The sequence below is a fragment of the Canis lupus genome, chromosome 17, assembly GCF_011100685.1.
Source record: "Canis lupus familiaris isolate Mischka breed German Shepherd chromosome 17, alternate assembly UU_Cfam_GSD_1.0, whole genome shotgun sequence".
Taxonomy (NCBI): domain Eukaryota; kingdom Metazoa; phylum Chordata; class Mammalia; order Carnivora; family Canidae; genus Canis; species Canis lupus.
In genome coordinates, this window is record NC_049238.1 from 29,848,593 (window position 1) to 29,874,490 (window position 25,898).

The window sequence follows — 25,898 nt, forward strand, 5'->3', positions numbered from 1 at the left end:
TAGGGGATGTGCCTTGGAACTTTGTCCCTGGCCCTATATTTTGACTATTTATAAGATAAAGACACAGAAGGCATGCTTATAAAATCCTCAGAGTATACAATCAAGGATAAACAGACAAAGTGAAATGTAACAAGGGTGAGTGTAAAGCTTTACATTTAGTTTCAAAAAGTTAAATATGCAATGAAGAAGAAATGAAGAGCTCATTCAGAAGCTCTTCTTAAAAGGCCACCTAAGATTTTATTAATAAGGGCTGCTAATCGTTGACTAAAAGAATCAATGCAAATCTAACCCCCCAGGACACCGAGAACACATCAACATCAATCTGTAAACTCTGTTGCTAATCAGCCTACATTACCATTGTGTTCATTTGTACACTCCACATTTATAAGAGTTATATTGATTAAAAAAAATAAGAGCATGCATCCAGATAAAGGTTAAAACGATGTCATGTGACAAATATATGCTTAACAAAACTAAATAGAATAATGGTCTTCAAATATTTGAAAAGGTGGTAGGAGAATAATCACCTTTATTCAGTATCACTGCAGAGAAATAAAGATAAGAGCAGTACTTGCTTACTTCACAGGACGTTATGAGGATGAAGCTACTGCATGTAAAGTACCTTCAATAGGACCTGGCTTACAGTTAAGTGCTCATTAAGTCCCAATAATTTTCATAGTAATTACATGAAAGAATTAATCATGAAGGTCCTACTTTAGGCCAAAAGCTGTAATTCAGATATGATACTTTATTACATCCTTATAACAACCCTATGAGATTTAATTCTGTTTTAAGGAAAGGAACTAGAGTTTCAGAGAAGTTGCTTGCTCACAACTAATATGAGATGGAACCTGGGATTCAAACTAAAGTTTCCCTGACTGCAAAGCCCATGTTCTTTCTACTATTTCCCTCCACCTCCTGAGGTAATGAGCTACTTAACATACTTGACTCTAGTAGTTTCAAAAGCTAAACTGTGATAAAGAAAAAAAAGGTAGTAAAATACAAATGATACTGTATTTAGGTTAAATACTTCAAAATACAAGACACCGCTGTGTTCAGTAATAATTTATTTTCGATGGATGTCTTCCCACTAAATTTTCTTTTTCTTTTAAATTTATTCATAGACACAGAGAGAGAGGCAGAGACACAGGCAGAGGGAGAAGCAGGCTCCATGCAGGGAGCCCGATGTGGGACTCGATCCAGGGTCTCCAGGATCACACCCCAGGCTGCAGGCGGCGCCAAATCACTGCACCACCGGGGCTGCCCTAAATTTTCATTTTATTATACCTGTTAATATTAGCCAAATAATAGTAACTGTCTAATAATGCAATCGATCAATTTATCAGAACTACTGATAACTATTAATCAGCTACATAAATTTTACATCTTGGAAATTTTGTATAAAAAAGATTTTTTAAAGTGGCAGCACAAAAACAAATAGAAGAAACTAAATGAGCTGTCATATTAGCTTCTGCCCACTCAAACCATCTGTTTTCTCCTTTTATTTTATGGAACCCTGATTTGCTGGATAAGATGCAGTAGGATGTAGGCTGAAAAATATTAAGATTAGTATCAAAAAATCTAGTAACTTATTTTGTCTTTATGTTTCAATTAGGAAACTAAGACAAGACAATTACTAATTTATAAACTATGTATCGAGATATGTTTGTTTCTAACAGCTATCAATTGGCAAGCATTTCTAATATGTTTATTTGGAAGGTAGCTATGCTCACCACTATACCACCAACGCCAATTAATATATTTATTTGGAACATCTCAAATACTCTTTTGGGGAGCTTTCTGTCACATATCCCATCCAAATGAGTTTACATAATCCATCACCACTGTTGAATGGAAACAAAAGATGAAACATTAAAAGAATCTTGAGGGGCAGCCCAGATGGCTCAGTGGTTTAGCGCCGCCTTCAGCCCAGGGCCTGATTCTGGAGACCCACATCGGGTTCCCTGCCATCGGGCTCCCTGCATGAAGCCTGCTCCCCCCCTCTGCCTGTGTCTCTGCCTCTCTCTCTCTCTCTCTTTCTCTCTGTCTCTCATGAATAAATAAATAAAATCTTAAAAAAAAAAAAAAAAAAAAGGAATCTTGAGCCCAACCTGCCCTATTACTACAGACAAGGTAAAACAAAGGCCTGTCACTTTATGGAAACATCACAAGGCGATCCACCTTTCTCTCCCAATCCCTTATCTCCCTCCTGCATGTACATATCTCCTAACTTAGCAAAGCCTCTACTTAGAAACTCAAAAAGCATTTTCCTTCGACATTTACTGAGTGCCTATTATATGCCAGACTATTAGAGACACTGTGGTTATACAGCAGTAACCAAAACATACATGGATACTGCTCTCTCTGGAGCTTACAGAGTGATGTGGGACACACACATTAAACAAATACCACACACAAAAATAGCAAGTTAACTACAAATTGTGAAAAATGATATGACAAGTATACTTAAAGGACCTAATTTCAGCTGGGGTCTCACACAAGGTGACCTTAAGGAAGTGTGCTTAATAAGCTAAGACCTAAAGGATAAATAGAAGTCAGGGAAGGAGAGAGAGGAGGGAAGAGGATTCCAGGAAGACAAAACAAATCCAGGTTTTAAACACTTCAAAAGGAAGCTCATTATTTAGTGTAGCCAGTGTCCTTTTGGTAATCAGTAAAGACTAAAGAGGTAAAATGCTTTTCCTATTCAGACTAGCATAATATCTACCATGACTCCCTACCACCAGTAGTGGTTCGATTTAGTTTTGTGTGCTAGGAACACTAATGAATGGTCTTTTTTTTTTTTTTTCCTGTTGATTTGATATATACATGTATTTTTTTAACATGTAAAAAAGCATGTGGCCTTTTCCAGAGCAATTCTTAGTGTCCTGAAGTCAATGTCTATGTTTTGCCCTGATACAGGCTTGACCTGGCTTAATAATCTTAGTGTGCTTTTATATTGTATACTGTATTAACAATTCAAATAGCTTTGTTGGTTTTTTAAATTCATAGTCTGCAGCAATCCGGACATCTATAGATTTTCAAAATATAACTGTTTCCTTAGATTAATATAATACTTTTCCTAAGAGCTAAGCATTCAACTAAATTGTTGCTGCTAAAATTCTGTTCATCTGGACTAGTGACATTTAAATCTCAGACCTTCCACTCTCAGAGAGAGTACAGCGAACACACCATGTCTGCTCTCTGCTCAGGCACTGAAAAGTTTATCCAGTAATAAGATTACAGCCTGCCAATCTGGCAATGCTGTATGAATCTATGCTGGGCTTGATGAACCTTCATCGCCTCTCTTTGCCCAGTGATATCTGAGAAATTTGACTGGCTGACAGCCAATGAGCAATTTCTCATACAATGTCACTGTAAACCACACAAGTGGAGAAAATTTTTATTCTGTACTAAAGTTAAAATTAAAACATCTAAGTATATCATCTCAAATTTTCCCACTGCTCCAAAGAGGCACACATACAAGTTCAATTTAAATTACACAGAGACTCAAAGTACTACCAGCACAGAAGATTGTGAACTATAAGAATGATTATTAAATAAAAATCTGTACTAGCAAATAATTTCCTCATGTAGCCATTTCTGTAAAAGTAGTTTCTTTTAAAAATGAGCAACTAATTTCAATACCGTAATATTTTCATCTATTTTAGAAAGTCTTTTTAAAAATGAGAAAATGTCCCTTAAAAGTCCATTTAATGACCATTAAATTCATTTTTTTCCGTATGAGATTTTTTTTTCAATTCCAATGTAATTTTAAAACCTTAACGTTCTAAGGCTTGATTTATTAAAGCCTTTTTTGCATATGCCAATGTTAAGTTAAAAACTACCTGAGAGAAATTTCTTTTAAAGAGGTCATCTAGGGATCCCTGGGTGGCGCAGCGGTTTGGCGCCTGCCTTTGGCCCAGGGCGCGATCCTGGAGACCCGGGATCGAATCCCACGTCAGGCTCCCGGTGCATGGAGCCTGCTTCTCCCTCTGCCTATGTCTCTGCCCCTCTCTCTCTCTCTCTCTGTATGACTATCATAAATAAAAAAAAAAATAAAAAAAAATAAAGAGGTCATCTAAAAAAAAAAAAAAAGAGGTCATCTATTGAAACTGAAAGCTTTGCATATCTAAAAGACTCATTATTACCTGAGATTGCTTAAAAAATTAGTCTCAAGATATCAGTCAACATCTTGAATGTGAGTCATCCTAAAAAGTGAAATGCTGGGGGATCCCTGGGTGGCCCAGCGGTTTAGCACCTGCCTTCTGCCCAGGGCGTGATCCTGGAGTCCAGGGATGAGTCCCACATCAGGCTCTCTGCATGGAGCCTGCTTCTCCCTCTGCCTGTCTCTCTCTCTCTCTCTGTCTCTCATGAATAAATAAATAAAATCTTTAAAAAAAAAAAAAAAAGTGAAACGCTATCCACCGAACTATAGAACTTAGTATGGAAACTGGCCTGTTAAATACCGCCAGCTTATCTGATCAGGTCTACCATACATCTATGTTACCTGCTGAACCAAAACCTAACATGAAAGATTCTGTGACATGTTTAAAATGCTTTTACTATAAAACTTGTAACTTCTTTTCGGCTGAATTTTCAGGCTTGCTCTCAATTCAGATCCTAACACGAGAGGAAGAAAAAAAGGTTAATAAAACTTAGAAGTCGAGAGCTAGCTAGCTCGGGGAACTTTTATGGATGTCCACAGTAGCAAACTGAGAGGTGGGTATTCCCTGCCCTCAATGCGCTAGACGTTGGCATGTAAGTTCGATCCGAGCAAAAATCACAGTCGCTAAAATGTTGGTTCAGAACTGCGATATTAAGTACAGAGTAGAAGTAGCGACAAGTAATATAATACGGCATTTCCCAGAGTACAGATTAAGGCATTTCTAAAAAGTTTTTGTTTCATTTGCGGCCACAGCTCATTAAAGCCGGGTCGTACAAAATAGTCGTTCAGGGTGTAACTTATCCTTCCTAATCAAAGATGACACCGATATCTTATTTCCTGTGGGGATGGGTGTGGTTGAAGAGACAGTTATGTCCAAGCCATCAATCTGTGTACGGAAAAGTCTGCAGGTCTCCCACGGGCTCGTCGCTTGGTTCATATTCGTGAGCGCTGTCGGCAAGGCCTACGCTTCTGACTGAGAGGATTTCAGATAAAATATCCAACAGGCCATCGACCAGTAAGTAGTATGTGGTTATTGTTACTGCTCCAAGAAACAGTCGCGCTCCTCAGCGTTTCATCTGAAGAAAATCCTCCCCGGGGGTGAGAACAGCTCACTCCACAGCAAGGCTGCAACTTGCAAAACTAAGCACAATCAGGAAACTGGGGTGGGGGCTCACACTCTAAGCACCATTTACTCACTCCTTTTGAGAAGGCTACACCACCCAGTGATGAAACGAAAAGAAAAAAAAAAAAAAGAAGAAGAAGGAGAAGGAGGCTCATCTCATCCCACATTCTGCAGCTTGACTCTCCCGGTCCGGCTCCCGAAGCGGCCGCGCGCGGTGGTCGCCCGCCGAGCGCCGACCCAACTTGGCCTCCGCGCCCGCGCCGGAACTTAGCCCCAGCGGGCGGCCGCGCCGGCGCCCCCCGCTCGCCGCGGCGCCCCCGCCCGCTCCCCCCGCCTCGCGCTCCGCCAACTTCCCGCCCAGCCCCGGCGGTCGCCGCCCAGCCCCGCGCGGGGCCCGAGTCCCGCCGCCGCCGCCGCCGCCGCCGCCGCCGCGTGCGGGCGGGCGGGTGGGGGAGGGGCCGCCGCCGCCTCACCCGACGGGCCGCGAGAACAAAGCGGCGGCCGCGGCGACGCTAACTTTTTCAGGGTCTGATCCGCGCTCCCTGAGGCGACTACTTACAGAGGCGGGCTCCCCCAGTCGTGAGAAACTCCGCGGCCGCCAGCGTCTGGAGTCCAGACGAGGCGCCAGCGAGGCTTCACGCGCCTCGCAGGATCCCGCCAGCCGCTGGCGCCCCTTCCTCCCTCCCTCCCTCCCTCCTCCCTCCTCCCTCCTCCCGTCCCGTCCTGAGGCCCGGGGGCGGGGGGCCGGGGCGTGCGGGGCGGGGGCGCGCGGCCGGCGCGGGGCCTGCCGGGAGCTGTAGTTTCCGGGCGGGCCCGAGCGGGTGGGAGCCGCGCGGGCATCTCGCTGTGCCTTTGCGCGGTGCAGGGGCAGCTGGAGCTCAGCAGGCGCGGACGTGCCTGCGTCTCCGTGGCCGCGGGGGAGCGGGGCGCGACCGTGCGTTGAAACCAGCTGCACACGGCACTTGAGCCCCGTCGTTGCCTTTTTGCCTTTTGTCGTCCGCTCTTGACGGAGGCCCCGGTGGCAAGGAACCAAGAGGTGACTCACGGCTTGAACGGGGGACCTGGAAGGGGTCCACATCCCCGAGAGCCTACTCCCTGCTCCCCACGTTTTCCTCCCTCGGGCCTGCCTTCCAGGTGGCCGCCTGGCACCGCAGAGCCCCGGGCGTTCCGCACCGAGGCGGAGGCGAGGCGGAGACCTCCTGAGCCCTTCGTCGGAGCAGAGTGTACTCAAGTGGCTACTCTCAGTGTTCTGTGTTTCCTGTCGGTCCGTCCTTCAACTCGCATGTGTCCCCTACCCTTCAAAGTGAAGTGCAGTCAAGAACCACGACCCTAGGCTTCCACGTCCAGGGAAGCAAGGGTAACAAGGCCCGGGGAGGAGGAGGGTCGGGTATCGGGATGAGGACCTAGAGGGGGGGGAAACCCCACTATGTGATACATTATAACTAGGTAAGAGGAAAACCTGACCCGCTGACAGTTACGGTCCCAGAAACGACCTAGTTCTCCTTCCGTCAAGATTTTATCTCCAAAATACTTGAGTGAAATATATTGAGACAAACTGGATGGGCTACTGTCATCCATCCATCCATCCATCCATCCATCCCCAAGCAGTGGTCTAAGGCAGCTTCTGAGAACAGAGAGAAAAGAAAGCTAAGTGGGTCCCTCCGTTTTATACTAAGTCATCAATCTTAACAGATGTTCTTATTTTTAAACTTAAGAAATGGGAATTTTACTTTTTTTTTTTTAAAGATTTTATTTATCTATTCATGAGAGATACAGAGAGAGAAAGAGGCAGAAACACAGGCAGAGGGAGAAGCAGGCTCCATACAGGGAGCCCAACTTGGGACTCGATCCCCGGTCTCCAGGATCACGCCCTGGGCTGAAGGCGGCGCTAACCACTGGGCTACCGGGGCTGCCCAGAAATGGGAATTTTAAAATAATTTGTATTAAACACAGGGCAAGTGAAATTGTGTATAACTCTGATCTACTCTGAAGCTATTGCTTAGAAAAGACATTTCTGAAATATTCTCAGGAATTGAAAGCTGCTAAATATCCCATATCCAGTAATATGTATCTAATTCGATCTAATATTTTATATTTAGTTTGTTCTGCTATTGTTTTATTTTAAAATTGAAAGTAAATCCACTCGTTTATACTCTTTTTAAAGAACGCCCTTACCTAACTTTGCCTTTTTCTTCCTTCCACTTCCCAACAAACATTTTAGTCCAGCCCCAAATATTCTCTCTCAGCAAGATTCCCAGGACCTCATTGGAGCAGTTTACAGCCAGTCCCATCTCACTAGTGACTTCCATTTTCTCTCGTGGTCCTTAAAGAGACAGAAATTGCTCTTCCTAGAAGTAACTTTTCTTAAGGAATCAAGCTGATACTATACAGAGATTTAAGGATTTGTGTGTGTGAGAGAGAATATATATATTCACTGCATTTCTGCTGCTCTGCTTCTCTTTTTAAAAATAAAATTGTCTCCTCCACTTTAGATGAATCTTTCAGCAATACATTTTAGCAGAAGATTATCTTTGTACCTGTAATTTTTAAAAAGATTTTTATTTATATATTTGACAAAGAGAGAGCACAAGCAGGGGGAGCACAAGCAGCAGAAGGAGAGGGAGAAGAAGGCTCTCCACTGACCAGGAAGCCTAATGGGGGGCTCCATCCCAGGATCCTGGGATCATGACCTGAGCCGAAGGCAGACGCTTAAAGAACCAAGCCACTCAGGTACCCCTGTACCTATAATTTTTTGCTTGATATGAACTACAATTTCCTCAATATTTTTTAAAGATGTTTTATTCCTATTCCCAAAGCATTACAGTGATAAAGAATTGGTTTAATAAGTAAATGTATTACCATGTGAGATTTTTTTTTAGCCTTGAGAGAAAATATAATCAGAATGACCATGATGGAAAAGATTTTTTTTCTTGGTGGTGGTTTATGAGAACTGGAAGTTTACAGTTCTTCTCTTCTGGGGCTATAGTTGCAAATCTTGTCCCACATTCCCTGGCTTCCCTTGTCCTTAATGACATACAACACATTCAGATGTTTACCTGATGCAAAGAGAATCAACATTTGTGACTTAAGAGAGCAGAGGTACTTGATTCAGAATCTTAAACAGAGAAAAACATGATTCACTAAGGCCTCTACTAGAGGAAATGCTCATTATTTTAAAACTTCAGCTGGGTTTAATTTATGGAATGTGATTACTTAAAAGAATTATTTTGTTTTTGTGGGGTCTTTCTATGATGTTGAAACATAGGTGAAAAACTCAGAAACTTTTTGTGTGTCACTACAGAGTTAATAAAATAGTTGTGGGAAAAAGTGCTTTAGTATCTATTATCTTAATCAGTAGAGACACACTTTATATACCCTTTAAAATGACCTTCCTTAGTTTTCACTGCCACTACCCTAATCCAGACCCTCCATCTCACACATCTGGATAACTGTAAAAGATTTAGTCTCCCTCTAGATTAGTTTGAACTGTTAAATCCTTGGAACTGTCTTCTCTGATTTGCAGGCTCTCAGTAATTGTTAGGGATTCTTATAGCCCTTGATAGATAATTTTCATGTTATTTATCACATTTTGTTATCGGATGATGGAGGGAGGGTTGCTGCAGGGAAGAGGAGAACCCCCTGCCCTGCCCAGCCCTGTGCCCCTTGCCCCCAGGCCTGTCCCCATTGCCCCACCCTTCTGTTTGTGCCCTTCCCCCAATTTCATTAAAGATTTCATGAAATGTTAGCCTCCCCCCCCAAAAAAGGGGCTTGGGATATTCTAGTCCTAAAAAAATAATAAAAAAATAAAAAAACTACTAAACTTGTAGAAGACCCTGGTCTTCTGCTTGTATATAAAAGCTAGTTACCATTTATTGAACATCAGCTCTAAGCCAGGCACATTCATCCATTTTTATATAGCTTTATTTATTACACATAGCCCCTTCCATTTTCTTTATATGCACTTATATTTAGTTTTATATGATTTACCATTTGATTGTATACTATATTATAAATATATTTGTAGATATAAATAAACGTGAATATCTACAAATATATTTATAACAGAATGTAATCAAAGAATTGTGGTAGGGATAGTTCAACTAAAAGGAGGATTTTAAAAATCTGGTAACTAAAGGGAGAGGCTACTGCATATACACTACCTCAGATTTCATACAGTGTCCTTAAAATTTAATATCCAGGTAATTTGTAATAAAAAAAAAAACAGTTGCCTTGCTCATTCCCAGTAATTTCTGTGTATCATTATAGTTGCAAAATGTGTCTCCAAAAGGACAAAATTATGCATAAATATGCTTTTGGATTTCATTTTTATTTAATATTAATTAAAAACCTCTTTTTTTTTGAGAGAGAGAGAGAGTGTGTGTGTGTGAATGTGTGGGTGACAGAGGGAGAGAGAGAATCTTCAGCAGGCTCTGCTTAGCAGCACTGATCCTGTCCTGGGGCTCAACTTGGAGGCTCGATCTCACAACCCTGAGATCATGACCTGAACTGAAATCAAGAGTCAGATGCTTAATTGACTGAGCCACTTAGGTGCTCCAAAAACCTCTCTTTTGAAATACTGTAGACTGATTATCATGTATTTTAAACACCAACTGAGAAAGAGAACAAAAGTGCTATGAACCTGGACAGGGAGCCAGTAGTAAAACTAATTCTCATGCCAACACTGGCCGAAGCAAAAGAGTTAGACAAGTGGGCTCCCTCACTCACAGTCTGGAAACTGCCACAGCCCTGGGGCACCAGTTAGAAGGAAATGGTTAGGGTGGGACTCAGAAGACAGAATCCAACCTAGTCTCTGCTGTGTCGCAGGTGCATGTTGCTCAATCTCATTGAAGAATTGACGTTCTTACCTGTGAAATGAAGAAAGATGATTATGTACCCTCACAGGGTTGTGAGAAGGAAGAGATGCCCCGAGTGCACCACACGTGCAGTGAATATTGAAGGTAGTCCACCCAGGTATGTATCATGGTTCTGCCACTGAACAGCTGGGTGAACATGGGCACAGCAACCTCAGGCAGCTTCCATCTCAGCATCAGTTACCTTGGATGATAGCACTCCTCACCCTGTGAGTTGTGTAAGAACTAAATGACATAACACATGAAAGACCGTTTTAAAAATGCACAAGTGAATGCTCAGTAAATGTTAGCTATTATTCACATTAAAAGAGAGCTTTTTACAGGACCACATCTTCTGGCAGCACAGAGAAAGAAAAGTTAATAAGCTTGAGTCTGTGAAGGGAAATTTAAGATAATAGTGACGTGTTTAAATGACACAGGAATCCCTATGGCCATAGAATGAATTCTTTCTTACTTCATCAAAGGAAGATCCTATGGCACAGGTACTTGGTTAACCAGAAGCCATCTCTGTGACAGTCTACACTGACAGCTTTTCGTGTTCCCGTGCAGGATAAAAATCACTAAATGGTTTTACAATTGTTGGGTTTGCTTTTAATAGTTAACCAGACTATACTGAGCTGAATATTTTACTATAATTGGTTCCCTGATCATATATCTCAAATTTCCAAATCTTAAGTATCTCCAGAAAGAATTCTGATTAACCCTGGACTTTGAACTGTCTCATCACTCCTTAAGTGATGATGGAGTGTGCAGGTGAAAGCTAATTGAGGTGAATTTGGCTTGCCTTTTTTTCCTAGATTGCCCTTAAAACTTTCCAGTCCCAGGTATACTGATTTGATAAACACTTTTGAGAGGCTATGTGCATGGCATTTGATGGGATCTATAAGTGAAACAATTGCTATTCTTGGGGACTAGTGTTTATTAAATGAGGTATGTAAAGATCTGTCATATGGAGAAAAGAATAAAAAAGGTACATAGGAGGCAAAATAAAAGGTTAGGAGATGGCAGAGAAGTACAAGACATACCCCTGACCTGGAGAAAGCTAAATGCGTGGACAAAGAGGCTTTTAGTTGGGCTTTGAAGAACGAGTAGGATTTGGGAATATGAGGGAGGGGAATGAGAAAAAAATTCAGGTGGAAGCAACCATGAGCAAAAGCACATAGTTGTAAAAACATGGGGCACAGTTCTAGACCATAGAGGTCAGTTCAGCTGAGCATAGGATTCTTTTTTGCCTCGCACAATTTTTAACAATTGAGATACGATTCACAAACTATAAAATTCACCTTTTTAAAGTGCACAGTTTACTGGTTTTGAGTATGTTCACAAAGTTATGCAACATTACCACTATCTAATTTTAGAATATTTTCATCGCCCCCTAAAGAAATTCCATATTCCCTTCGCAGTCACTCCTCCTGACCCCCAGAGGTGGCCAGCCCACCCAGTGGACTCCCAAGGGAGCCCAACTTGCATTTGGAAGCCCTTGGGTGACAGGTGGGGGAATTGTGAGTCTGAAGGGGTTACTGACAAGACACTTGCTATATTTGCTACATGTGGCTTCAACCACCAGCTTATAAATCTCCATCTCTAGCCTTGATCCCTTTTTATAACCATCTGGATGTTCCATAGAAAGATCACAAATTCAAAGTGTCCCTAACTGAACTCATTTTTTCCTTGAAACCTTTTCTTCTTCATATATTTCCAATATTAGGTTGTAGTATTACCATTGTTTAGGTCATCTAAGACAGAAAGATCTTGGTCAATCAAGACTCCTTTTCCTTTGTTCTCAAATTCAGGTAGTAACCAAGTCTCATGAATTTCATACAGTCCTATTTCTTGTGTTGTATGCTTCTTCTTCTTCTTTTTCACAACTGTCTTAGTTCAGGCCTCCATAAGCTCTTACCTGACCTACTGAAATGACCATCTACGAGATCTCTAAGACATTTCCCTGCTTGATTGAATCTTCTCTTTAGTCCATTCTCTACCCTGCCACCCAAGTGATAATTCTAATATGCAGAGTATGATTCCTTGTGGCTGAAATCCTTCAGGAGCTAACCCATGTCTTCACTGAGCAAACTTTTTAGCATGGTATAGAATGTGCCCTCTCCTGCCTTCTCCTATTGTTATCTCCAATTCCTCACATACCAAGCATCTCAAGCAGTGGTTGAACTGCTGACAGGTTCCCACTGTATTCTTACTAATATGATACCTTTCTACCCCCTTTCTACCTGGTAACCAAGACTCAAATCAGTTCAAGCTCTATGAGGCCTTTCCTGTCCACTTTGGGCAGCCATGCCTTTCCTTGTGCTCCAGACAGGTTACTTCCGTAGCCCCTGTGACACTTTATCACACAGCTCTCTCTATTATTAAACTGTACAGTTCTGAAAAGCAGGAGACATATATAAGTCATCTCTGTCTTATTTGTAGACTGCTTTAACCAGTCTTAGTGCTCCACTGAGATTTGGGAGTCATTGCATAGGGCAGAGAATGGAATTATGCAAAGGGATGAAATTACCTGCAGGAAGGCCAGGAGTAGAAATTACATTTAGGTCCTACTATGTTGAAGGAGACAGGATTCTAAGGTTTGACTCCAGAGCCTCGATGCTTTTCACTAACTATATAAGGATTGAAGATCTATTCTATTTGGCAATAATAAGTTAATGATTTGTTGACTTCTGGTGACAGAAGTGTCAGGAGGAGATTGGGGCCAAAGCCAAATTGCAATGAACTGAAGAGGTAAATGGAAGATGAGAAGAAGACAGAGTACATTGATAGCTCTCAGATTTGCAGATTTCAAGAATGAATACATTTACAAAAAAACTAGACACTAAACAAGTTGCCAAGTTCTTGTTTGACCAACTAAGAACATTAAAATAAAGCAAAACTGTGGGGCACCTGGGTGACTAAATCATTTAAGCATTGGCTCTCTTTTTTTTTTAAGATTGATTATTTGAGAGAGACAGTGTGCAAGCAGGCGTGGGGCAGAGGGAAAGGGAGAGAGAGAATATACAGACTCTCCACTGAGCACAGAGTCCTATGCTGGTCTCAGTCTCACCACTCCAATATCATGACCCTGGCAGAAACCAAGAGTCGGATACTCAACTGACTGAGCCACCCAGGTGCCCCTAAGTGTCCGACTCCTGGTTTCAGCTCAGATCATGATCTCAGGGTTGTGAGATCAAGCCCTGTGACCAGCTCTGCCCTGAGCGTGGAGCCTGTTTAAGATTCTCTCTCTCGGGCAGCCCCTGTGGTGCAGCGGTTTAGTGCCGCCTGCAGCCTGGGGTGTGATCCTGGAGACCTGGGATCGAGTCCCACGTCAGGCTCCCTGCATGGAGCCTGCTTCTCCCTCTGCCTGTGTCTCTGCCTCTCTCTCTCTCTCTCTCTCTGCCTCTATGAATAAATAAATAAAAAATCTGATAAAAAAAAAAGATTCTCTCTCTCCCTCTCCCTTGGCCCTTCCCCCCCAAAATAAAATAAAATAAAATAAAATAAAATAAAATAAAGACTGTAATATCACTAACCATTAGGGAAATGCAAATCAAAACCACAAGGAGATACTACCTCACACCAATCTGGATGGCTACGGTTAAAAAAAAAAAAAAAAAAAATTAACCGGAAAATAACAAGTATTGACAAGGATGTAGAGAACTGAAACCCTTGTGCACTTTTGATGGAATATAAAATGGTGCCGCTGCTATGGGAAGCCGTATAGTATATTCTCAAAAAATTAGAAATAGAGTTACCAGGGTACCTGTGTGACTCAGTCAGTTATGCATCCTACTCTGAGCTCAGCTCAGATCTTGATCCTAGGGTATAGAGTTACCATATGATCCAGCAACTCGGCTTCTGGGCATATATCCAAAAGAATGGAAAGTCTTGAAGAGATATCTGTACACCCATATTCACAGCAGCATAAGCAACCTAAGTGTTCAATGATAGATGAATGAAAAAGCAAAATGTGGTTATATATAATGGAATATTATTTAATCTTGAAAAGGAAGGGAAATCTAACACATGTTACAATATGGATGAATCTTGAGGACATCATGCTAAGTGAAATAAGCCAGTCACAAAATATAAATACTAGTGATTCCACCTATGTGAATTACTTAGAGTAGTCAACTTCATAGAAACAGAAAGTAGAATGGTGGTTGCCAAGCTGGAAGGAGAAGGGAATGGAGAGTTATTATTTAACAGATTCAGAGTTTCAGTTCTGCCACCATGACAAGAGTTCTGGAGATAGATGGTGGGGATGGTTGCACAACAGCGTGAATGTACTTAAGGCCACTGAACTGTACTCTTAAACTTGGTTAAGATGGCAAACTTTATGTCACGTATTTTTTACCACATTTAAAAAAACCAACAGTATAGCAACACTAACTCAGGAACTTACACTGAATATTACATTAATTAAAAAATATGCAACATCAAACATGAAGGAAGAATATAATAACAAATATTAAATATAATTACCTTGTTAACAAAACTCTCGATGTTCTCATTTTGTAACAAAGTAAGGATAGTCATGGATAAGTGTTAATATGGAACTAGCATTTGGGAAGTAATGATGTTAATTAGGTTAAAAATAGAAGCTAAGGGGAAATGGGCAATAATTAAAGAAGGTAGTAGTGCCAAAGCAAGATCATTGTCTGCCTGTTGTTATTGGTTAGGCTGTGCTGTTATGCATTATGACAAGTCAAATATCTTCTTGTATTTTTGGCAGGTACTACTCTGAATAATCATAAGGTATTTGTTTTCAGACATCCAATATTTTATTGAGAATTTAGTATGCCTCCAGATCCCTGCTCTTGTAAAGGATTATGTTATCAAAACCTTTTACACATATAAAGTATATGCTAAAGATGTATTTGTATTGTAATAGTATTACATAACTAGCTGCAGAATATAATAAAGATAAACCTGTGAAATACTAGTACACAGATGTGTGTAAGAAGGCTATTATGTAGCCACCATACTATGTTTCCTTCATATTTTCAATCTCTAAAAATCCTGAATAATAATTTTTACTGTATCCTATGTATAAGACATGGTCCTGAATGTCACATATTTCCTGTCTCAGCCATTAGCTACTTTTCTGATTGGTTCTTATTTTCTCTAATCTAAGAGTTGAAAGAAGGGGACCATTTTGCCTCACACTGGAATGAAGATGCACAATTCTTCTTTGTCACTTCCTTTGCTTGCAAAATTTCCTCCCTGTCTGCTTCCTAAAATTACAACTTTGTTTCTTCCTAATTTGTAATATAGGTTTAACCCTAGACTGTTGAAAGGATTTTCTTGGAAGACTAAACAAATATATTATGAAAGACAATTATTCAGTCTCTTTTCTCTTTTTTTTCTAACGGATCTCTAAATTCAAACTTTGGCATTGCCCATAATAGGCATGTGATTTGACGCAATGAGAAGCATAAAAAATCAAGGTTTGCCCAGGGACAGAAGGGGATTAGTCTTACTAAAATTGTGTGCTGAGTAATTTAAGCTTCTTTTAAAGAGAAATTCAGGTATACTCTTGGCCTGGTGCTAATGACAGCTCTGTTGCAATGCTTTTTCAAACATTAAAATTGAAGGTGGAATAGCTCATCTAATTTATTATGGTCTGAACAATGCTGTATATATAAACATTTGGGTTGGAAAGGGTTTTTTATGACCTCAATCTGTACAGTTTTAGAATTACTAAAACACTTGAAATACTTTGCTAATGTTTTCAGATATATAAATAAAACAATCATAAATTCATCCTAAATTTAAACCAAAAGTTAAGCAAAACTAAAGATGTATATATAGGAACGTATGTGGTTTAAGGCAGAATTTAGGTTATGGCATCATGTTGCAACTTTCTATCATTTTTATTAATAGCTATGATGGCATAGTCAACTTGTTTTTTTAAAAAAAATGGGTGTTGCTCTCTTCTGTATATTTGTGTTATATTTATTTACTTTTTAAAAAATATTTTATTTATTTATTCATGAGAGACACAGAGAGAGGCAGAGACACAGGCAGAGACTCCATCCCAGGACCCCGGGATCACGACCTTAGCCAAAGGCAGATGCTCAACCACTGAGCCACCTACATGCCCCTTTATTTACTTTCTTAACATTTTATTTTTTTTTAAAGATTTTATTTATTTATTCATGAGAGACACACACACAGAGAGGCAGAGACACAGGCAGAGGGAGAAGCGGCTCCATGCAAGGAGCCCGATGTAGGACTCGATCCCGGGACTCCAGGATCATGCCCCAGGCCAAAGGCAGGCGCCAAACCACTGAGACACCCAGGGATCCCCCAACATTTTATTTTGAATCTTGTGGCAAGAGATTTTAGAACCTTTCTTCTTCTCTCATTTGAGACTGCTGGGCCTAACCTGAATCTTAACACAAGTTTTTGTTTGTTTGTTTGTTTGTTTGTTTATGACTTGAAAATTACTCTTGGAATTATTGTCTTTTCATGAAAAGTCATAAAGGGCTTAATTAACAATCCAAGTAATACTTCTTCAGGATTACAACACTGAGAGAAAGGGTGCTTTTACAGTTAACTCTGATTACAGACTACATAGTGTGATCAGTAGAAAATCCTTATAATTTCGTATCATTAGAATGAAGATAAATAGAATAGATTACCTTGGAAAATCAGCAAATGACCTCAAAGCAAAAAACAACCAATAGCCCTAACCTTGACTTTAGGTTATATTAATTTACCTTGTGGTATTTCATTTTTTTTTTAAATTCATGTTTCCTCTTTTAATAGGTATGGTGTTAGACATCTGATAAAAAGAGAGAAAGCAATACAAATGAGTATTTTGCCTAACACTTGAAAATAAAATAATTTCAAAGGTGTCTGGTTTTACATCCAGGAAAAGCCTACCTTAATATATTTAAAGTTAGATTTTATAACTATTTAAATTTTCTCCTTTGAAACTGGCAAAGCCTGTACGTTACAGTAAACATATGCTGCTTAGAGTTGGGTTGGCTTTGCATGTGCCTGAGAAGGTTACTTCCATCTTCCTATGCTTTTATTTTCTTATCATTAACAATAAGGATAATAGTAATATCTTTCAACATACTAATATATAGAATTAGAGGATCTTTAAAAACATATCATTGATATACCTGACATCTTTGATCATATTTTTACCTTGAATAAAAAAATTTAGGTACTAACTTTGAATGGAAGCAAGTTATTGGGCTGTCAGCTTTATGTCTTTCACATATTATCATTGAAGTATTCCAGAAATCGATGCCTTGACATCTATTTAATCCTTAAAATGAAAAAAAAAAAGGAGATAGAATATTTTCAGTAAAAAATTAAAATGAATCTATAAATATACAAACACTATATGTATACATACTCTTCATAACAATGGGTTGGTTGAAATCATACAGTCAGTTCTGGTATCATACAGATCAGAGCTGTCTATTTGGTGAGCAGGGAAGAGATGAACTTTTCTTTTGGTTCTTCATCTTTTGATTCTTTCTACCCTTATATCTTTGATTAGATTAAAATTCCTTACTGGAAATGTATTTCTTTGAATCTTGAAAGCTTTTGGTTTTTAGAGCCTGCAGAGAGAAAGTGATTCAAAAGAAGGATACAATTAGTAAAGAAGTAAGAGGAACTTCGTATAGGGGCAAGATGAGTGTTGATGAAAGGAATCAGGGTTTATGGGGAATGTTCTCCTCCCTTTCTTTGAGAGGAGAGTGAACTGTTAGTCTAAAAGTCTGGGAAGGGAGAGGGCAGAAATCTAGAGGAAAGGAGATTTTTTCCCTAACTTTTATTGCCACTTTGACTTGACCTCTGATAAGGTGAAAGGAGCTGGGAAGATTTACAGGAAATCTGGATTCCTGAGATTTCTGAGGAACACCAAAGGTCTGACTCTGTACTGCGGAAGCAAACATTTTAATTTTTCATTCCATTATTGAAAGCTGTGGTGGACAGATTTGGGCAGGGAAACAATGTGAATGTATTTAGTCTCTGTGGCTAATCAAGGAACAAAGGGCAAGGTGTTGTAGGGTGAGGCTTGTACACCAGCAAAAAGTGAGGGAAAAGCTGAGAGTTTTGGATCTAAACTTGTCTACTTGATAATTTGTCTAGGACTGGCCCACTTTACCAATCTTTCTTCTCTTCTCTCTCTCTCTTTTTTTTTTTTTAATTTTTTTTTTTATTTATTTATGATAGTCACACACACAGAGAGAGAGAGAGAGGCAGAGACACAGGCAGAGGGAGAAGCAGGCTCCATGCACCGGGAACCCTGATGTGGGATTCGATCCCGGGTCCGGGATCGCGCCCTGGGCCAAAGGCAGGCGCCAAACCGCTGCGCCACCCAGGGATCCCTCTCTCTCTTTTTTTAAGCCATTATCATCAGGGCTTTCACAACATGATTATTAATGTTATCATTAGTCTGATTATATGGTTTTTGCTAGTGTGTTTCTCAGAGTGTGGGATTAATGGAATGGAATGGTTCTGCTAGAATCACCTGACAAATTTTAAAGAAACCTGATGTCTAGGCCACACACACTAGTCATATCAAAACCTGTAGGGATGGCACTTAGGCACGATTATTTTAAAAAGAAAGAAAGAAAGAAAAAAAAAAAACGCTTTCTACATGATTTCACTATGTAGTTAAAGTTAAAACCATTTGCTTAATGTATTATCTTTCCCAGGTAAAATAACTTTCACACAGCAGTTTGCAAATGTTTTGGTCTCAGGACTCCTTTTATTAGTATTAATTATCAAGAAACACAAATAACTTTTGTTGTGTGAATTATGTCTATCAACATCTACTGTATTGAAAATTGAAACAGGCATTTTACAAATGTTTAATCACAACTTATTTAAAAACAACAGAAGCGGGATCCCTGGGTGGTGCAGCGGTTTGGCGCCTGCCTTTGGCCCAGGGCACGATCCTGGAGACCCAGGATCGAATCCCACATCGGGCTCCCGGTGCATGGAGCCTGCTTCTCCCTCTGCCTGTGTCTCTGCCTCTCTCTCTCTCTCTGTGTGACTACCATAAATAAAAAAAATTAAAAAAATAAAAAAAAATAAATAAAAATAAAAACAACAGAAGCATTACATGTTAAATAATACATTTTTATGGAAAAATTTCTATTTTTGAAAACAAAAGTAATTTTGTGAAAAGACTGTCATTTTTGAATATTTAAAAATTTGCTTTAATGTCTGACCTATTAGAAAATAACAGGATTTATTTATGCATTCAATCTGCTAAGATGTTATTCTGGTCGAAGTAGATGAAGAAAATTTGGCCTCAAGCAGACATGCAGTAGGGAAAGGAAGAAATATTTTAGTAGCCTCTCCAGATGATTATGGATAATTTTCTTTGTTATTTAATCAAAATATGATACATGGTAATGTCATGAAAATTAGCTGCAATGCAGAATCTAAGACCATATAAATAAAATTTTTTACTTCATTGCATTAAAATCGGTTGGTCTCTCTTACCCTTTGAATGGATCTTTTCTCTGGGATTGGGCACTGAGCATTTGGAAAATATGGATTCACTGAGTTATATAGGTACTCCAAATGTTGAATATTTTACAATATATTATTAAAAAATTACATTTGTTAAAATAACTGACTTTGTCAGAAAAGTTACTACATATAAGGAAACAGGCTTATAGTAGCATATTCAAGTTTTCTAAAATTCCAATTTTTTTGAAAGATCTAGTTTTATCATTGATGATAAATACTGCAAGTTAGTTTCCTTGAAGGTGTAGGCACACTTTATTCTTTTTTTTTTACACTTTATTCTTTTCCCAAAAAATTGTCTGTCAAATATCCAACTTCAAGTAATCATAGGTTATCAACCACTTATTAATTCTACCAGTAAAAGTAGAATTTTATGAAAAAAGCAGTTCACTGTGCATCTCAAACAATTGTACAAGTGCTTCTCCTTGAGACAGTTGTTCCTCAGGGGCGCCTGAGTGGGTCGGTGGTTGAGCATCTGCCTTTGGCTCAAGTCATGATCTTGAGGTCCCAGGATCGAGTTCCACATCAGGCTCCCCACAGAGAGCCTGATTTTCCTTCTGCATATGTCTCTGACTCTCTCTCTGTGTCTCTCATGAGTAAATAAATTAAATGTTAAACAACAACAATTGTCCTTCAGTATGCAGAATTAAGCACTTTATTTATACCTCCCATTTTGTCATGCAGAATATAAAAAGACTCAGACTCAACTTCTCCTTCCAATCAAGATGGACTAAGAGACTAGATTTAGCATCCTATCTTTAAAAAACAAGAATCAAAACAATGATGTTCAAATATTGGGAAATAAGTATCACAAAAGAGGGATGGCGAAGAGAAGCAAGTGACATGAGCTAGACACTTTCTCCACTTGCCATCTTGAGGAGTTTCTAGGATGCAGTACAGGTAAATTACTCAAGGTGGAGGAAAGAGCTGACAAAAAGGAGCAGGCATAACAAGCCCCAGGGCACAGAGAAGGTCCGGAATCTTTTGTGTTTCCACTAGTGAAAATGGAAAAACCTTAACATACAAAGGGCAAAAGCAAATGGCCAGAAATGCTGGGGGTCAAATTACACCTGGATTATAAACTGCTCTGCTCCAGCCTAATGAAATTAAAAACAAGCCTCCAAAGGATCAAACTATTTTCACTTCAACTTTGTTTCAAAGATTGAGAATCTTTAAGGGAAAAAAATATGCCCAGCACCCAAAAATTAAAATTCACATCTGATATCTAATAAAAAACTACCAGGCATGCAAAGAAGTGGCAATATACAACCATAATGAGGGAAAAATGTCAATCCATGGAAACAGACACAGAAACAACACAGATGATACATTAGCAGATAAGGATATTAAAAACAATTGTCATAACTATATTCTGTATGTTCAAGAAGGCAAAGGAAAGGTTGAACATGTCAGGGAGAGACATGGATGGTGTAAAGAAAATTTAAATCAAATCTCTAGAGAAAGAAAACAGCAATGTCTGGGATGAAAAGTAACCGGATGGGATTAAGAACAGATTAGGCACTGTAAAAAAAAATTTATGGGGCAGCCCCGGTGGCACAGCGGTTTAGCGCCGCCTGCAGCCCAGGGAGTGGTCCTGGAGACTGGGGATCGAGTCCCACGTAGGGCTCCCTGCATGGAGCCTGCTTCTCCCTCTGCCTGTGTCTCTGCCTCTCTGCCTGCCTCTCTCTCTCTCCGCCTCTGAATAAATAGAAAATAATAAAAAAATCTTTAAAAAAATTGATGAACTTGAAGACATTAAAATAGAAACAATATATACAAATGAAATAGATAAAAAATATCAGAGCACTGGCGAACTGTGGGAAAACTTCAAACAGCTTAATATGTGTGTAAGTGGAGCCCCTAATGGAGAAGGACAGATAAAAATACTTGAAGAAATAACAACCAAATATTTTACAAATTTGTTGAAAACTTAAAGACCACTGATACAAGAAACTCTGTGAACCCCAAGCATGAGAACATAAAATTCCAGCAAGGCATATCATAATAAAATTGCTTAAAAATTATAATAAAGAGAAAATCTTCACATAGACTGAAACACATTACATGCAGAGGAACAAAGATTAGGATGACAGTTGATTTCTCATCAGAAACAAAGCAAGCAAGAAGATACCGGAGAAATATCTTTAAAGTATTGAAAGAGGTGCACCTGGGTGGCTCAGTAGGATGGAGTCCCAAGTCTGGCTCCCTGCTCAGCGGCGAGCCTGCTTCACTCTCTCCTTCTGCCCCTACCCCCTTGCTCATGCTCTCTCTCTCTCAAACAAATAAAATCTTAAAAAAAAAAAAAAAAGTACTGAAAGAAAAAGTCTGTCGACATAGAATTCTATACTCAGTGAAAATGTCTTTCAAAGATGGAGGCAAAATACATCTTTTTTTCAGCATACAAAAATTGCCACTATACCTGTGAACTGTTAAAGGATGTCCTTTAAAACAGGAGGAAAATGATACCAGAGGGACATAGGTATCTACACAAAGGAAGGAAGAGTAGCAGAAATTGTAAATATGTGGGTAAATGAAAAAGGTTTTAATTTTTTTTGAAAAATACTTTTACAAACCTTATTTTAATATTTTTAAGATAATTATTTAATACAAAGATAATAGCAGTGTATAATATTTAGAAGTAAAATATCTGACAACACTAGCACAAAGACGAAGAAGGGAAATAGAAGTATGCTATTGCAAGATTTTTTTAAAAAAGATTTTATTTATTTATGTTAGAGAAGAGGAAGAGGCAGAGGGAGAGAGAGAAACAGACCCTGCTGAGTGGGGAGCCCAACACAAGGCTCAATCCCACAATCCTGAGATCATGACCTGAGCTGAAATTAAGAGTCAGATGCTGGGATCCCTGGGTGGCTCAGTGGTTTAGCCCCTGCCTTTGGCCCAGGGCACGATCCTGGAGTCCTGGGATCGAGTCCTGCGTCAGGTTCCCTGTGTGGAGCCTGTTTCTCCCTCCTCCTGTGTCTCTGCCTCTTTCTCTCTCTCTGTCTATCATAAATCAATAAATAAATCTTAAAAAAAAAAAAGAGTCGGATGCTTAACTGAGCCACCCAGGTGCCCCATAAGATTCTTATACTATACATTAAATGCTATAATAATTATTGATGTTAGAACTACATTAAAGATATATATTATAAATCCTAAAATAACCACTAAAAACAAAACAGAGATATAGCTGACAAGCTAACAAAGGAGATAACATGGAATAATAAAAAATAATTTAAGATAAATCAGAAAAATTGGCAAAAATAACCAAAGAACAAATGGAACAGATAGAAAAAAATAATAGAGTGGTACATTTAAATTTGACTATATCGATAATCACATTAAATAAAAATAATCTAAACAGCCCATTTAATAGGCAGAGATTATCCAACTGGATTAAAAAAACAAGACCTCACTATATGCTGCCTACAAGAAACTCACTGTATATGTAAATAAGAAAATAGTTCAAAAGCAAAAAGAATGGGGAAAGACATACCATGCTAACACTAATCAAAAGAAAGGTGAAGTGGCTATATTAATATCAGAAAAAAAGTAAATTTCAGAGCAAAGAATATTACCAAGTATAAACAGGGCTGTTTCATAATGATAAAGGTGTCAATTTGTCAAAAGGACATTACAATCCTAAATATTTATACACTCAATAAGAAAGCTTAGAAATACATGATATAAAAATTAATAGATCCAAAAGAAGTAGGCAAATCCACAATTATAGTCAGAGATTTCAGCCTTACTCCATTAGTAATCAATAGCCCAAGTTGACTGAAAAAAACAGTTATTAATTGGAAGATTTGGAGAACATTACCTTACCTAATTGTTTACAGAACATTCTACCCAATGACAACAAAAAAATACATACTATTTCTAATTGGCACAAGGAACATTTGCTAAGATAGATCCTATTCTGGGCTATAAAACAATTCTCAAAAATTTTTAAGGGATTAATCTATACCAGGTCTATTCCCTGACCATGATGGAATTAAATTTGAAATAAATAACAAAAAGATATCAGGGAAATTCTCAACTATTTGGAAACTAAGTAACATAATTTAAACATCTCATGGGTAAAAGATGGATATTTTCATTTTCTTGATGGTGGCAGTGGTTTCATAGGTACAAGTCGTATGTTAAAATTCATCAGGTTGTATACTTTAAATTTATACAGTTTAATGTATTTTAATTATATCTCAATAAAGCTGTTAAAAAATGAAGATGAGTATGCAAGGGTTGAGATTTAATAATAACCACAATTTTTGTTGCTTCATTGTGATATTCTTAAATGAGATTAGCTCTTTTGGTTTCTTTTGTCTGTTCTTTTCCTTTTCCTTCCTTTCCTTTTTTTTTTTTTTTTTTTTTTACTGTGCATATCAGTGAATAATACAATGACTTCTAAGTAAACAGTTTTTTTTTAATAGTACAGTTTTGTGTCCTGTCTCGGTAAGTACTAAGTAGCAGTTACATCATCAGTGTAAATTTGATACAGTAAAATAAGCTAATTTTGCTTTCATAATATTATAAATATTGATTCGACCTTGCAGACATTCAAAGGGGTCTTGGAGAATCCCCAGGAATCCATGGGTCACATTTTGAGAACAAAGTTTTGTTGTAACAAAACTTTCTGGTTATGATTGCATGAGTCCAATGGTGGGATTAGCTGTATGAAAATCCTGCCATGGCAACTGTATGGGGGTAATCTTTTATAGCAGTTAGGTCCTTTCTATGTTCAAATCACAGTACAGAATCTATACTGTAATAAAGATGATAACCACACCACTTGTGATTAGTGCTCTCACTGTATACACAACTGATTTTTTTCCATGAGAAATGGGGCCTGAAATTGTTTAATTGAACATAATAGTCACGGGTTATCTTCCCTCGGAAGAATGTGAAGAAAGGGAAAGTTGCAGCAGGGGAAAAAATAGCAGATATAAGGGATTTCTGACAATTTCCAGAACGAAAGAAGGGAGAGAAATAGAATAAGTAAAGGAAAAGGAAAGAAGGATACACAAGAAAAGAATCAAGAAAGGAGTAGGGATACACAGAGGCTTGTGTCGGATTTGTAGTTCTATGGAGAGTTGTCAGAAAAGCTTACGTGTAAAAAAACAGCTTACTTACTAAAATCAGCTTCATTTATTAGTGCGGGATACATTCTGTGGATGCATTTGTGGTGGATACAGACAGGCACTGCTCAGATGCCCCTTCAGGGAAGGACTCTGCTCCAGCTGCTGGAGTGCTTCTGGCAGACAGCCTCTAGCTGTGGGCTCTGACTCCGTTGGCAGCAGAGAGCTGCTTGCAGGAAGTCATTCCACTAAGGTGGGGGTAGAGAGCCCTGGACATTTTGGCTAACAGAGCTTTCAGCTCCAGGGCTCCCCATGGGGTTGGGTGAGGCTGTGGAGGGGGACCCACTTCTCAGCTAACTTTTCCCTCTGCCAGCCCTATTCCTCCCTCTCTCCGCCTCAGGGGTTTGTCCCAAGGACACTCCCTAGAACACACCCTGAATGCTAAACTCTGTCTCAGAATCAGTTTCCTGTAGCTCCCAAACTACAACAGCATTTATTGACTAAAATGTAACCAAAACTGAAGAAAACTGGAGCAGCCTAGGTGATGGGAAATCATCATAAAATGATGTGTTTAACATTTTAACTCGAATGTTTCCTTGCTTTTCATTTCAAATTGCTTATACTTAGCATGACATTACCTTTAACATTTTGTTTCACATCAGTTTGCTATTCCTACCTTCCTTTTCTTACAGGAATCATATTGTGGAAAGATAAAAAGGTAACAGGGTACGAAAAACAATTAGGTGGTTTCTTCCCCAGCCACTCAGGAAATCCACTATTTCAAGGTTGGCTTAAGCAGCAAGAGAGGAAACATACTGGAAGATGTGGCAATGCTTTTGTTCTGAATTTTATACTAATAGAGAATTCTGAAGTAGTCTGATTGTTAGAAGAACTATCCTTGAAGGTAATAAAGAATTTAATTTTAAGCCTGTAGATTTAAATTGTCACTCAGAATTCTCAGACATGAATAGGATCCGTAATTTTGAGAAACAGGAAAATAGGTACTTCATCCTGTCTTCCCCTGCAGCTCCAGAGGAGGGCAGAACAGTGGATTCCCAGGCCTGCCCTGTCTTTGACTCTTAATGAGTTTAGGAGACAGAGTGGGTGAGTCTTCTGGCCAACTCCTTTACCTTCAGACCTTCAATTTTGGGGAATTAGGTCTGTTTCGG

At 39.1% G+C, this 25,898-nt stretch overlaps 1 protein-coding gene and 1 long non-coding RNA gene across 2 annotated transcripts in view; one reads left to right on the forward strand and one right to left on the reverse strand.

Moving 5' to 3' along the window:
- Positions 1 to 6,001, reverse strand: part of PRKD3 (protein kinase D3) — an 88,464-nt gene extending 82,463 nt beyond the window's left edge. The window contains exon 1 of the mRNA XM_038561275.1: positions 5,848 to 6,001. The gene's annotated coding sequence lies outside the window, so the exon portion shown is untranslated. The remainder of the gene's footprint in view (positions 1 to 5,847) is intronic.
- Positions 6,002 to 6,104: 103 nt separating this feature from the next.
- LOC119869721 lies at positions 6,105 to 15,475 on the forward strand. The gene is made up of 3 exons (XR_005372325.1): positions 6,105 to 6,645; positions 10,113 to 10,259; positions 15,282 to 15,475. It is a non-coding gene; the product is annotated as an uncharacterized LOC119869721 (long non-coding RNA).
- The last annotated feature ends 10,423 nt before the right edge of the window (positions 15,476 to 25,898 follow it).